We start from the raw sequence: 14,273 nt of genomic DNA, 5'->3' as shown, positions 1-14,273 counted from the left end.
TCATGGGTTCTGTGCTGACAGCTCAGAGCCTGGAGCCTGCTTTGGATTCTGTGTCTCCCCTCCTCTCTCTCATTCCCCTCCCCCATTCATGCTCTGTCTCTGTCAAAAGTAGACATTAAAAAAATTTTTTTAAAGATTAAGTGTACAATTCAAAAAATTTTAATAAATTTATAGAGTTGTCCAGTCATCACCACAATCCAGTATTCTCTATAGAGATGTTTAGAATCTGAAAAGCTGAGTATACTGGGTTCTGGATATACTGAGTTCAAAAACTTCTTAAAGAGATTTTTTTTAATTATCTGGTAAAAATGTTATTCCTTTTAAGTACAGATTTCATATTTCTTATTTTAAAATTGAGGGACACGGTTTTTGCTATTTCAGGGATATTAACAGAAATAATGGTAAGCTAGCTATTTTGGTGCTGTACATATTTGTTTCTGAAAATAAAAATCTTTGATGCATGAATTCTTAAAATACATAAAAATTTAGGTGTTTAGATTCTGCCTTAAAAACAATTGAGAAAAGAATAGCATCTCGAGGAGTATTGAGGGATTTGGCTGCTTCTAACAATAATGTCTTCCTTTAAGGAAAATGGAAAACAGATTCAAAGATGTAATCAAGCAAAGTTGTTGGCCAAGATGGTAATTATTTCCATAAAATGATAATATAGGAAACTGTGATAAAAAGAATACAATCAGGTTCTGTTTTTCTCCATCTGTATTGACTGGGTGTGGAATGGAATGTGTATTTCTCCCAAATTCCCTGGTTAGCTGCTTCACTAAACCCAAAAGCCTATCTATTTTTCCACTCCCACCCCCAGCGGCCCCACAGAGTGAAAATGCATTCAATCCGAATATGGCAACAACAGGTCTAGACAATAAACACTGAAGTGGGCCATATATGCAGCGTCTACAACCATAATCTGCACGTGTAACTGGCAATGATGAGAGATGGCAAGATTTGGGGCCATTGAGGCAATTGTCAAGATCATCTCATTTCAAGGTTGTCTATGCTGGCCAGGAGAATTACAAAGTTGTAATTTCCCAGGTAACTCCAACTAATTATTTACATAATAAAAGAGATCAGCTCTAAATTATTTCATACTGCATCCAACACTGACCAAATTATCAAGATAAGAGCAGAGTGTTAAATTGCATATAGTCTCAGCAGATACCATTTTATTCACTTATTCATATATTCAGTCTGTCAAGTTATTGCTAAGTTTTATAGAAGTCAGGAAGTTTGTATAGAATGGATCTTTTTATTCAATCCAATACATGAAGACCACAGGAAGAATTTCTTTCAAATAATTTGTTCCTATAATAGCACACATTTATTGTTTGTAAATGTACAATGACCTTCAAGCAGAGAAAATTCACTGAGCTTCGGCTACAGTATAGATACAATTAATAGCCAAATAAGTCTATTGATTAATCCAAATCTAACACATTTTCTCCACTACCATTTTTCAACAAAAGACCTAGAATCATTTCAGTCCATTTCAAACAGCCTTAACTTTTGGAATAGCCACACTTTGTTATTTGCAGATACTCACGAATATGAGATTTACTGCAGGAAGTTGGGAAGAAATTACCTTGGTTCTCTTTTAACTTTTTCTAGACTTCAGAGTAATACCCGCATAGGGAGAAGTAAGTTAAAAGGAGATGATGAAATGTTCCCAGCACTATCTCTTGTTCAAGATGTGTACCTTTATAGCAAAACTACTTTTTTCTTGCTAAAAGGCACCTGGCGAGTTCACCGATGGACACAGTTACTGCTACAAGGTCAATGTGTAAAACAGTTCATATTGCACTTTATATGCAGTCAGAGAAAGGAAACCAAGTGCATGTAAATATACCACCAGCGGTCCTGGAGTAACCGGGTATGTAGGTCAACTTAATCAACCCTCAACTTCATATTTTAAAAATTACATTCTACTGTCTGCACAGAAAGCCTCACACTGAGCTTCTGGGGAAACATCTTCTTTTCCAGATGGTGCTCTCTGTAGTTTTATAGAGATTGAAAAAGCATGCTGTAATATCTTTTATAGGGTTTTATGATATTCTTGTAACACATTCATAGGCCTGTATCTGAAAATACTTTGTGGGTTTAGATGTCATTGATGAGAATGTTTATATTCTCAATAATGAACACTAACCCACATGTTTTATTATACCTCTGTTTTAGGTTTTACTATAATACATGTTGACAGAAGATAATAAATGTATGAAAATTTTGAGAAATCCACTCATTTTTCAGTTCAAAGGTGAATAGAAAAAGAAACAAAATACAGTTCGCAATTAAACACCACCGCACTAATCATTGCAAGGTGCTGAAATTAAAGTCCAATCTTTTCTACTCAAGTCCCATCAAACTGCTGAAATTCCCTGAAAATCAGAACAGTTGATAAGAAATAAGCCACTGCTTTGATTCCGAAGAAGCTTGCATTCTTTCTTAAGGTCATATGCTCCACGTTGGAAACATCAGCCCTACCATGGCATTTGGGTATTATCTAGTGAGATGTGTTCCAGCTGTATGTCGCTTCCAGGTTGGAAGCAAAAGATTTGGTTAGAAGCATTTTTCCTTTTTCCTATATACTCTCCCATTCTCCCCTCTTCATTCCTAAGCCCACACCACCTTGGAAAAAAACCATTCACAGCAATGCCCATTTTTGGAAGCCACTCTAATTAGCAGTAATTCTGGACTGAAAATCCCCACATGTTATCTACTACCTCCCACCCAGCCCCCAATATATGTGCTACTAAAATGCCTGCTGTGAAAATTTTAAAACCAAGTATTAGAGGTCAATCAGCTCCATTTGTAACCCATCAATGAGAAGCAAGTCTCCATGTTTCTCCCTGCATTCCTGTGGATTCACTAAATAATAGAGAAAGAAATCCAGTGCACAAAAGGATCACAATGTCTGTGGAAGCTCATTGTCAGGTTAATGTTTGGAGCATTCAAGTTGCCAGTTGCTAAGGTCACAGTAGCCAGACCAAGACTTGCAGGGAGAAGCATTCTAAAAAGAGGATATATCAGGGATATTTTGCTTAAAATGTGCTGGCCTCACACAGACAGATTTCTTTCTTTCTTTCTTTCTTTCTTTCTTTCTTTCTTTCTTTCTTTCTTTCTCTCTCTCTCTCTCTCTTTCTATTATTATTGTCATTGCAAAGATGCCACCACATTTGTTGAGTACAATCAATTGCTCTATAAGCTTCCTGAATTAAAGTATAATAATGCGATGCACCAAATATATCCTCTCTAGCCTTGGACTACTGTGCATGTTCAAAATAACTCAAATTTAAACAGGAGCAAGCCAAGATATAGGGTAAAACTCTCCTGAGTTTCAAAATTCATAAACAGAACCAAAATCAGAAGCAAAAACTACTTGTTCTTTTAATAGCAGCCACTGTTAATTGTAGCTGAAAAATGTAGGATGAGAAATTTAAAAGACATACATACTTGCCCAAGACTGATGTGTTTGTGACTGTGGTTTACAAATGCTCACCTCTTCATTTTGTGACTAGCAGCCTATAAAACTTCCCTTTCCCTGGAGAAGAAAATAGAGTTATTTGTCAATGCCAAGGATATGTGATACTATGGTGCTAAGACATTTACATCCTTATTCAATCTCATCCACTTGATTGAGATGCAGTGTCTTCCCAATGGATATAAAGTCATTGTATAAAACTGAGAAGGAATTAAGCATTGAGGAACTTCAAAACATAATGCAGATTAGTAAAAGAATGTTCTATAAATTGTGACCAACATTAGGACGCAATTGCTCATGGCCAGTGACCAAACATTAAATATGATTAATTCATAGATTTTGATGACAAGATCTAATTGAGGGGAATTGTTGTTCCACTAATATTTTCCATGTGATGGTTTATTTTAATACTTTGAAATAGAAAAATCTTACTAGAGTAATGTAAAGATGTAAGATCAAAGGGGATAAAGGAATACTTAGGAATTTGTGGAGGTCATGACCACTGCGGAAGCTTGCTAAAATTTGTTTGATTAATATTCTTCATGCGCCAACACCAAATGAAAGCAGCATAGACATATATAGTGGCACCATTTTGAAAAACCCCATATAGGAGTGGAGCTGACCATTGTAACCTAACTGTCCAAGTATACTTAGTTACCTTGATATAGCACTACCCTATAAATAGGGTAAGAAGAAGTCTTCATATTTTTGTTATTAAAGAGGGATATAGTAATATAAATTGTTGAAGCCTTCTTTCTAGAAATGTGACTTAAGCAAGAATGTTGTAAAGTAAGTATTAGTTGACTGAGTACATCATTTGTACAATGTTTTAGTCCAACCCCACCTGAATCCCACAAGTGATGATAAAAAAAATAAAGGCAGAATTATTACATCAGTATCACAAACTTCATTCTTACCATTCTTCATGGAACAACACCACATAAACATTAGACTAAAGAAAGAAAACGATTATATTTTAAATGTACCCATTTTCCCACAACTAGTCATGTGAAGTTTCACGAGGATGTTAACTAAAATCTTTTCTTATGTGGACAAATATAGTTTTTCAAGTCTTGGAATGTCCTCTAGATCCTGAATGTCTAAGGTTTTCTGTTTGTTTGTTTTGTTTCATATTGTTTCGTTTTGTTTTATTCCAAGGCAATGAATCCTTACTAATGCCTTACTGTGATTCCATGACCCCTTGAAATTCCTTCTCTCCTGCAGGAACCAAAGTAAAGACTCATCACTGAGATCCTCACAAAGGCCAGCAGGAAAATAGATGGAAACCAGGCTGTAGAAACTGATGTGAGAAATGTCTCATTCGAACGAGATTTCCCAAATGACACAGAACCAGAAGAATTCCACTGGACTGTCTGAAATAGGAAATGTGTTCTGTGGAACATAACTGTCAGAGTTCAAACAAGATGTCTCAAGAAAATAGCTTTATTCATGTTAGGAGGAAAATAATCCTCTTTGCTTGACTCCATGTGTGGGATATTTCTGAGAGTGACAGAGTTCTAATAGCAAGACTCGTTAACTCAAAATACATCCTGACATGTAGAATTTCTTTGCTTTAGAGAAGAAAGAATTCAAAGAAAACCTATGACTTCCTACCTGTTACTTTCTTTTAACTCATGATGTTCCTTCTTATCTTCTTGTCTCATGCATTTTTAACTCTTATTCGTAAATTTACTTATCCTGAAGCTTTTAAATAATCCATGGCATCACTTTTTGTGCATCTTCTCTTTTTAGTAATAGTGGCTTACTGCATCACTGAACTTAAACATGTTTCTGTGGTTCCAAGAAAAGGCAACTAGCCATCCTATCAGTCTTAAAATCCAACATTCCACAATATAAAAACTTGAAAGCATTAACAGAACACAAAGAGTCAATGATTTGCACAAATTTAAATGGCCCTCCAACCTCTCCTCGAGGTAAGGTGAAAATTAGAAACTGAGGCCTCTTTCAGAAGTCATATCTACCCTGACCTATAGTTCTGTATGACTATATCTCATGCTTATTTTGTGTCCTTCACCATGAATACTCCCAGTCATTTGTTAAATGTTATTTAGTCACTGACTCTATAAACCCCCCAGGTTCCTATCAGGGTAAAAGCATATTTTTAAAGGTGGTAGAGTTTTATATTATTTATAAAAGTATCCATAATTTATGTAGTAGTTATCAAGCTACGTATTTAATTTTCACAGATTTCTATGAAATAAGTACCATGATCAACATCATTTTACAGAAAAAGGTGTTGACGTTGAAAAATGGTGAAGACTTTGCCCTAGAATAGGTCAGCAAATAACAAAGCCAGAATTGGAAATAGGTCTACTTAATTTCTTAACTATTATAAACCTTACCACGACAAGAATCTTAGACCACAATGGTGTGTGTGTGTGTGTGTGTGTGTGTGTGTGTGTATTATTGTACATAATTTAGAATGTGGAGAATTGAACTGTATTGCTACTACCAAAATTATCTATTCAGGGTGTTAATCTGAAAAAAAAAAGGTACTAGAAAAACCATTTGACCAAGTAATAGATGAAAATTTTTCCAAATTTTATGAAAACTATAAACACATAGATCTAAGGAGTTCAAGGAACCCTAAGTATGAGAAATGAAAAAAAAAAACTATGCCAAAATATATCATAATCAAATTGCTCAAAATCAATGAAGACAGAATCTTGAAAGCAGCCAGAGAAATACACACATTATGTAAAGAGACACAAAGATAAGAATGGTAGATTTCTTATTGGAAATAAAGCAAGTGAGAAAAAACAGAACAAAATCTTTAAAGAACTGAAAGATAAAAACTGTCAGCTATCCCAGGTTAAATGTCTTTGATGAACAAAGTTGAAATTAAGACTTTATCAGACATATAAGAGCTGAAAGAATTCATCACCAGTACTGTAAGAGAAGTTAAAGGAAATCCTGTAAGTAAAAGAAAATGATTCTAGATGGATATATAGATCTATACATAGAAATAAAAAGCACTAGAAATGTTGGCTACATGGATAAAAATATGATATATTTTTCATAATTTTCAAGTTTTTAAAAAATACAATTGACTCAAACAAAAATAACAGTGTATGTATTAACATGTTTACATATGGAGAAGTAAAATATATGACAACAATAGCACAGACTGAAAAGTCTTTGAAATAAAAGTATATTCCTGTAAGTTTCTTATAATAAAGGTAAAGGTAAATTTATGAAATGTAAGTTTATATATTACATAAACTTTACATATAGAGAGAGTTTATATATTATTTAAACTTTATTATAAGCTTCTTATGATAAAGGTAAAGGTAGGGGCACCTGGGTGGCTCAGTCGGTTAAGCGTCTGACTTTAGCTCAGGTCATGATCTCACAGTTTGTGGGTTCGAGCCCTGCATTGGGCTCTGTGCTGACAACTAGATCACAGCCTGGAGCCTCCTTCAGATTCTGTCTCTCCCTCTCTCTCTCCCCCTCCTCTGCTCATGCTCTCTCTCTCTCTCTCTCTCTCTCTCTCTCTCTCTCTCAGAAATAAATAAACCATAAAAAAAGGTAAAGTTATGAAATATCACTTAACAGTAGAACTGTGATACTATAAAAATTATACACATGTAAGGTAAACATACACAGTATAACCTTAACACAACAATTAACAAAACAAAATAAGAATAGTAATTAATAAGCTAAATGGAGATAGAATGCAATCACAAAAAAAATCCCCAAAAACCTCAGTTGAAAAGAAGGAAGATAAGAAAGAGGGAATGAAGAACAAATGGAACAAACTAAGAACAAATAACAAAAAAGGAGATGTAAACCCAACCATGTCAATAATCATTTTAAAGAGTAATGATGTAAACATCCCAACTAAAATGCAAAGATTGGAATACACATACATACTGCATGCAAAAAACAAACAAACAAAAAAACCCCCAGACTTTAAATATAAAGAATTGACAGATTAAAAGAATGTAATGAAAAGTGATAAACCACGCTAATATTTTTCAAAAGAAATTTGGACTGACTATATTAATATCTAAGTAGAATCAGAGCAAATAATATTACTAAAGTTAAAGACAGTCATTGCATAATGATAGAGGGGTCAAATAACTAAGAAGATATAACTATTGTACCTAGTAATAGAATCTCTAAATACATAAAGCAAAATGTAATAGAATTGCAAGAAAAAATTGCCAAATCCATGATTATAGTCAGGGATATGAATATTCATTTCTCAATAATTGATAGAAGAAATAGACAGCAAGGATGTAATTAAAACTTTGTCCAGAGAAAGCTCTAGAGTTAGATAGCTTCACTAATGAAGTCTCTCAAACTTTTAGGGAGGAAATCTTATTAATTCGATACAATTTCTTCCAGAAAAATGTGGAAGAAGGGATAATTTCCAATTAGCTCTATAAGGTCAGTCTTAACCTAATACCAAAATCAGATGCAGACATTACAGAAAAGAGAGAAGCCACAAACAAATATTTCCCTTGACCACACATGTAAGCATTTTAAACAACATGGTAGCAGATCAAATTCAATGTTTAAAAAAAATAATATTTCACAATCAATGGAATTATCCCAGGAATACAATGTTGATTAAACATATATAGGCCAACCTATGTAACTCACCATAAGGACAAACTAAAAAAGAAAACTCATATGATGATTTCAGTAGATGTAGAATAAGCATTTGACAAAATCCAACATGCATTCTGATAAAAACTCTCAACCAGTTGTGAACAGAAGGAAACTTTCTAATCCTGATAAAGAGCATCTGTGGAAAAACTAAAGCTAACAGCATACTTAATGGTGAAATATGAAATGCATTCTTAAGATTAAAAAGAAAACAAGGATGTCTGCTATCACCACTCCCCAACACTATAATGGAGACTCTGGTCAGTGCAATAAGACAAGAATAAAAAAGTAAAAAGCATTCAGATGGGAAAGGAAGAAGCAAATCTCAGTTAATAGTCAACATGATAATCTATTCCAAAATCCTTTGGAATTTACAAAAGAAAAGAAAACCCTACTGAGCCTAATAAGTGAGTTTAAAAGCTTCAGTAGAGAATTACTCTACAAAAATCAATTGTATTTGTTTTTGTGTTTTGAAGATTTATTTATTTTTGAGAGACAGAGAGAGCACAAGCAGCGGAGGGACAGACAGAGAGGGTGAAACAGAATCTGAAGCAGGCTCTAGGCTTCAAGGTGTGGTCACAGAGCCTGACACGGGGCTCCAACCCACAAACCAGGAGATCATGACCTGACCTGAAGTCAGACACTTAACCAACCAAGCCACCCAGGCTCCCTTAAAAATCATTTGTATTTCTATATGCTATAATGAACTATCAAAAATGTAAAAATAATTTATAATTGCATCAGAAAATATTAAATACTTGATGATAAAGCTCACAAAAGTTTTGCCAGACCCCATACACTTAAAATTATAAAACATGGCTAACAAAAAAATTTTTGAATTCTGAATAAGTCATGATATAGAATATTCATTGATTAGAAGACTCACTGTTATAAGATATAATTCTCTGTAAATTGATGTACAAAATAAAAGCAATCCAATCAAAATTCCAGTAGGGACTTTTGTTGAAATTTGCAAATGATTCTAAAATATATATGGAATTCATACATACCCCCAAAAAAGAAAAAAAAAAACTTTGAAGAATAGGAAAAAAGTTGGAGGATTAAGCTACTTGACTGCAAGACTTATTATAAAACTATAATAATTTAAACTGCAGTATTAATGTCAAGGTAAACAAAGAAAAAAATAGAAATCCAGAAATAGGCCCATACACATACACAATTGATTTTTTTTTACAGATTTGCAAATACAACATCATTTTTAAAAACAGTGGTAGAAAAAATTGGATAATAAACTTCAATCTATATCTCATACCATATACAAAAATTAGCTTAAATAGATCATAGACTAAACATAAAATCTAAAACTATAAGGCTTCTGAAAGAAAACATAGCAGAAACTTTTTATGGTCATGAGTTAGATAAAAATTACCTGAATGCAAGACCCAAAACATGATTCATAAAAGAAAAAAATTGGATGTCATATGAATTTCAGACTTCTACCCTTTAAAAGACTCTGGAAATCACCATCCAAGAGAATAAAATGACAAACCACAGATTTGGGGAAAATATCTGCAAATCCCTTGCTGGATAAAAGAATTCTTTCCAGATTATGTAATCAACTCTCAAAACTCAACAATATGAAATTAATTTCATAAAATATAAGCAAAATATTTGAAGAGACACTACATCGGAAAAGATATATGGATAACAAATAAGCCCATGTAAAGATGATCAACATCATTAGCCATCAGAGAAAAGTAAATAAAACCACAATGATATACCACTGCATCTGTGTCAGAAATGCTAGAGTTAAGAACACTGACCATATCAAATGTTGGTGAGCAAATAGGGAAATTGGAAATTTCAGACACTGCATGGCAGGAAAAGTGAGAGAAAGAGGGATATAAAATGACTCAACTACTTTGGAAAACAGTTTGGCAATTCCTTAAAAAGTTATATATACACCAACCTACACAATGATCCAGGCATTCCATTTTCAGATATTTGCTTAAGGGAAATGAAAGCATATGTCCATACAAATATCACACACAAATCACAATAGCGTATGTGTGTCAAAAATACAGTCAAAAACTGTCTGCATCGTCAAAAACTGTCTGAAGCCCAAATGTCCATCACCAGATGAATGGATAAGCAAAGAGTAGTGTGTTCAAATGATGGAATACAATCCAGCAATAGAAAAGAATACAGCACTAACCTACACAAGAATGTGGATGAATTTCTAAATAATTATTACTCCTAGAATTCCTAGAACTATAAAATTCTAGGTTAAAAAAATAAATGAGTAAGAAAACAAATAAACAAACAAAAAAGCAGAATCAGGTCTATAAATACATACAACAAACAGGTGGTTGCCAGAGGAGGAGGTGGCTGGGGGATGGGCAAGCTGGGGGAAGGGGAGTGGGAGATACAAGATTCTAGTTATGTAATGAAATAAGTAGGTCATGGGGATGAAAGGCCCAGCATAGGGAGTATGGTCAGTGGTATTGCAATAGTATTGTAGATGACAGATGTAACCACACTTGCAGTGAGCACAGCATAATATATAAGCTTAATGAATCGCCATCTTGCGCAACTAAAACTTATGTAACACTGCGTGCCAGCTATAGTGAAATGAACATTTTCCTCAATAAATCAAATTCTAGGGAATCTAGTGACAGAAAGTAGATCAATACAGTAGAAGGGATAGAAGAGAAAGACTCCAGTCTGGCAAGAGGGTGCTGTTGGGTGGTATATATCTGCTACCTTATGGTAATGGTTTATATATACATATATATATATATATAAACAAAAGCCCAATGGTTTATATATACATATATATATAAACAAAAATATATATATAAACAAATATATATATATATGCAAAACTTATCAAAATGTGAATTTCAAATATGCACTGCTTCTTTTATGTTGATTCTGCCTCATGAAGGCTTAACTAGAATCTGGGATCTTGGAGATCACCTCCAGTGGCTGTGACATGCTCGGTTCTGTGGTGGCAGTATGGTAAAGTGCTCGAGAGAATTGGTTTAGATTCTGGATCTACCATTTTTAGCTGTGCAAGCTTGAGTTAATGACTTAGTCACTCCGTGCCACAAAGTTCTCATTTATAAAATTCAGATAATAATAGCACCCATCCCGAAAGGTTGTTGCAAGGATTGAGTTAATACAGGTATATGCCTTAAAACAGTGTCTGTCATAAGTGCCCAAAAACGTTCGGTAACTTTGGTGATGGTGATCAGGGCAATGCTTTCTTCACTAGCTTAACTTTACATGTCTCTTCAATTATTGTTTTGTCAACTTAGGGTTTTTTGTCTGAACCATTAGAAAGAATAAAATAGAATGATGAATTGCCAAATTTTTTAACAATCCTTAAAGTCTATGCATGGATGCTGGGCTTTGACACTCATAATTGCTAATGAATTATGCCAGAGGTCTTGCAATGTTCTCTGCCACACTGAAATCCAGTGATTTGCTAAAGTGATTAATCCTCATTGCCTACTGAGAAAGTACTGAGGAAATTCTGACACTCTCCATTTTTGTGGAAATGAGAAAAGTGCCAATAATCTATCACCTCCACTGGAAGAAATCATCTTGGAGAGGTGGTGCCAGTAGATAAGTGCAATAGAATGAATGATCTGACATGACCATTCTCTTATGTGGTTGTGCTTAAGTTGCGCCATATGCATTTTTGTGTGATGGCTCCCAACAGTAGACTTGTGGACGTCCGGAAGTTATTGTTTCACAAAGGGATAAAAGCTCTGATTTCGGTGGTATTTGAAAGACAGTAGTATTGTTTAAGTCAGAAATGGAACCTGGTGTGGCAGAGCAGAAAGGTAGAAGAAAGCTCTTTTCCATAAATTCTTTCCAGAATAAGGCAGGGCATAAATAAATAGTAAAATTATTTGCCACTGAATGCCAGGAAGCATTGTGGGGATGATCTTGTTTCCCACTGTGATTTTTTTTCCTTTGAGTTTCTTCTTAGATATTCACATGGGTATCCTAGAAAAAATAGAAGTGTGATTTGTTATATAGTTCTGAAATGAAAGAAGATTCTGACTTGGAAGCTGCTTAGCCCTTACCTCTACTGCTCTCTCAAGCATACATGGGATCTCCAGTGAGGGGCTCTGTTCAGAATTAAAAGAAAGTTGAAGGGCATCTGGGTGGCTCTGTCGGTTAAGTGTCTGACTTTGGCTCCCGTCATGATCTCGCAGTTCCCAAGTTTGAGCCCAGTGTCTGGCTCTGTGCTGACAGCTCAGAACCAGGAGCCTGTTTTTAGATTCTGTGTCTCCCTCTCTCTCTGCCCCTCCCCTGCATGCTCTCTCTCTCTCTCTCTCTCAAAAACAAATCAACATTAAAAAATAAAAAGAAAGTCGAATACTAGCTTAGCACAGGAAATGTACACCGAGTATAACCTGCTGGTCACATATCTGAGACACACTAAATTTATGGACGATTGCATGGTCCCTTGGTAGACAAATCTGACCTAAATTTCATAAGACAGCCCAGAAGTCATTTCACAGAAACAAAACACCTGAGAATCCAATCCAACCTGGGTTATAAACATTCCTCGGAAGAAAACATCAGAGGTACAAAATGAAGAGGGTAAAAGTTGTCCCAGCTTTGAGCCTTCACAACCTCTAAAGAGAGGGATCCTGGTGATACTAAGACAACCTGGCAGTTGTATAACCTTTTGCTGATAAAAGCGCTATTTTAAATATATTTTTTCAAAGGAAGGAAGCCTGTTGTGTATTGCAGGGTCTCTTTGCCTTTGGTTTTACTTTGTGCTTTTAAAGTGCCTGCACTGTTTGGTACGTAAAGTAAGAGGTGGTGTGTTAGGTGTGTGTCAGGTGTAATGAAACTGTGTCACCACAGCCTTACCTGCACTTACTCCCTGACATTACAAACACTGTGGACATCAGCAGTGTCCCAGAGTTACTGTCATTAGCAGCAATAAAGCTAATGGAGCACATCGTGATTGCTAATAAACAAAGGTGATTTCACCCTTTATTCATTAAATAAGGAAATATTTTTTAAATGAGGTAGAACCAGTGCAATCATTGCTTTTCTACCATTTGTCCAGCCACATGGAGACTGAATCTTTCAGGGATTTCAACCCCTGTGACCTTCCTTCACTGTTAGCTTGCTCATCCAGCATTAGGAGATCCCACCCGATTGGACATTGGAGCACATTTTTACACTGGAAGGTCCCTGCGATGGTTTTATGAGCCTGACGCAGGTCAATGGTGTTCCTTGCACTGTGTTCAAAGCAGCTTCTTCAGGATTTTTATCCTATCAGTATTCACCACCTGACCAACCCAGCTCAACAGAGTCGCTTTATCACAAGGCCGTGTGGGGCAATCATGTCGCTGGGTAACAAATATGAACGTCTGAACGTTCGTTATCGATTATCCACATAATGACACGAGTATGGCAACTTCAAAGATGCACGCACTTCCTCCCTTGGGTTCTCCACATAGCGTAAAACTTCATCATAAATGCAAGCTCCTGCAGCCTGAGATCTATAAGTCTGATTTCTAAATGAAGCATTTTCTGACACTCTGGTGTCATTCGAAGCCTTGAACTTTTTTACCCTGAGGAATTTTATCTTGGAAGAAATGGGGCAGTGGAATATTGATGAGGCATAAAAAGGTATCTTCATAGAAATGAGTTTCCTTCTGAGATATTCCAGAGGCACATCAAAAGGAAAGACCAGGCACCTGTCATTGACACGGTCAACTTTGAACCATGACTCTTTCAGAGTGGCTGATACCAGATATTAATTGTACTGTTAGATAAACAAAGTTTTCATTTGTTCAATTTAGAATTTTATATTATAGATATAAAAATGGCCACTGAGAAAAAATTTTCCTTTGCTTTTTCTTGAATAAAAAGTCATCTGTAATACTTTTTCAAAATTAACTTTTAGAAATACAGGAAATAGAAGAAATAGAAAAATAATTACCCATAATTTTATTAGCCAAGGAAAATCACTGATGACATTTAAGTGTATTTTTCCTAGTCTTTCTCTTATGAATTTTTAAAAGGCTAACATCATACAGCATACACAGTTTTATATCATACTTTCTTGCCCATAATCCCACACTGTTAAAAAATCCTTCAAAAAGACTCCATGTAATCCCATTAATGGGTGCATCACAATTCATTAATT

Source organism: Crocuta crocuta, unplaced genomic scaffold (assembly GCF_008692635.1).
Source record: "Crocuta crocuta isolate KB4526 unplaced genomic scaffold, BGI_CrCroc_1.0 scaffold96, whole genome shotgun sequence".
NCBI lineage: Eukaryota > Metazoa > Chordata > Mammalia > Carnivora > Hyaenidae > Crocuta > Crocuta crocuta.
This window is presented reverse-complemented; position numbering follows the sequence as displayed.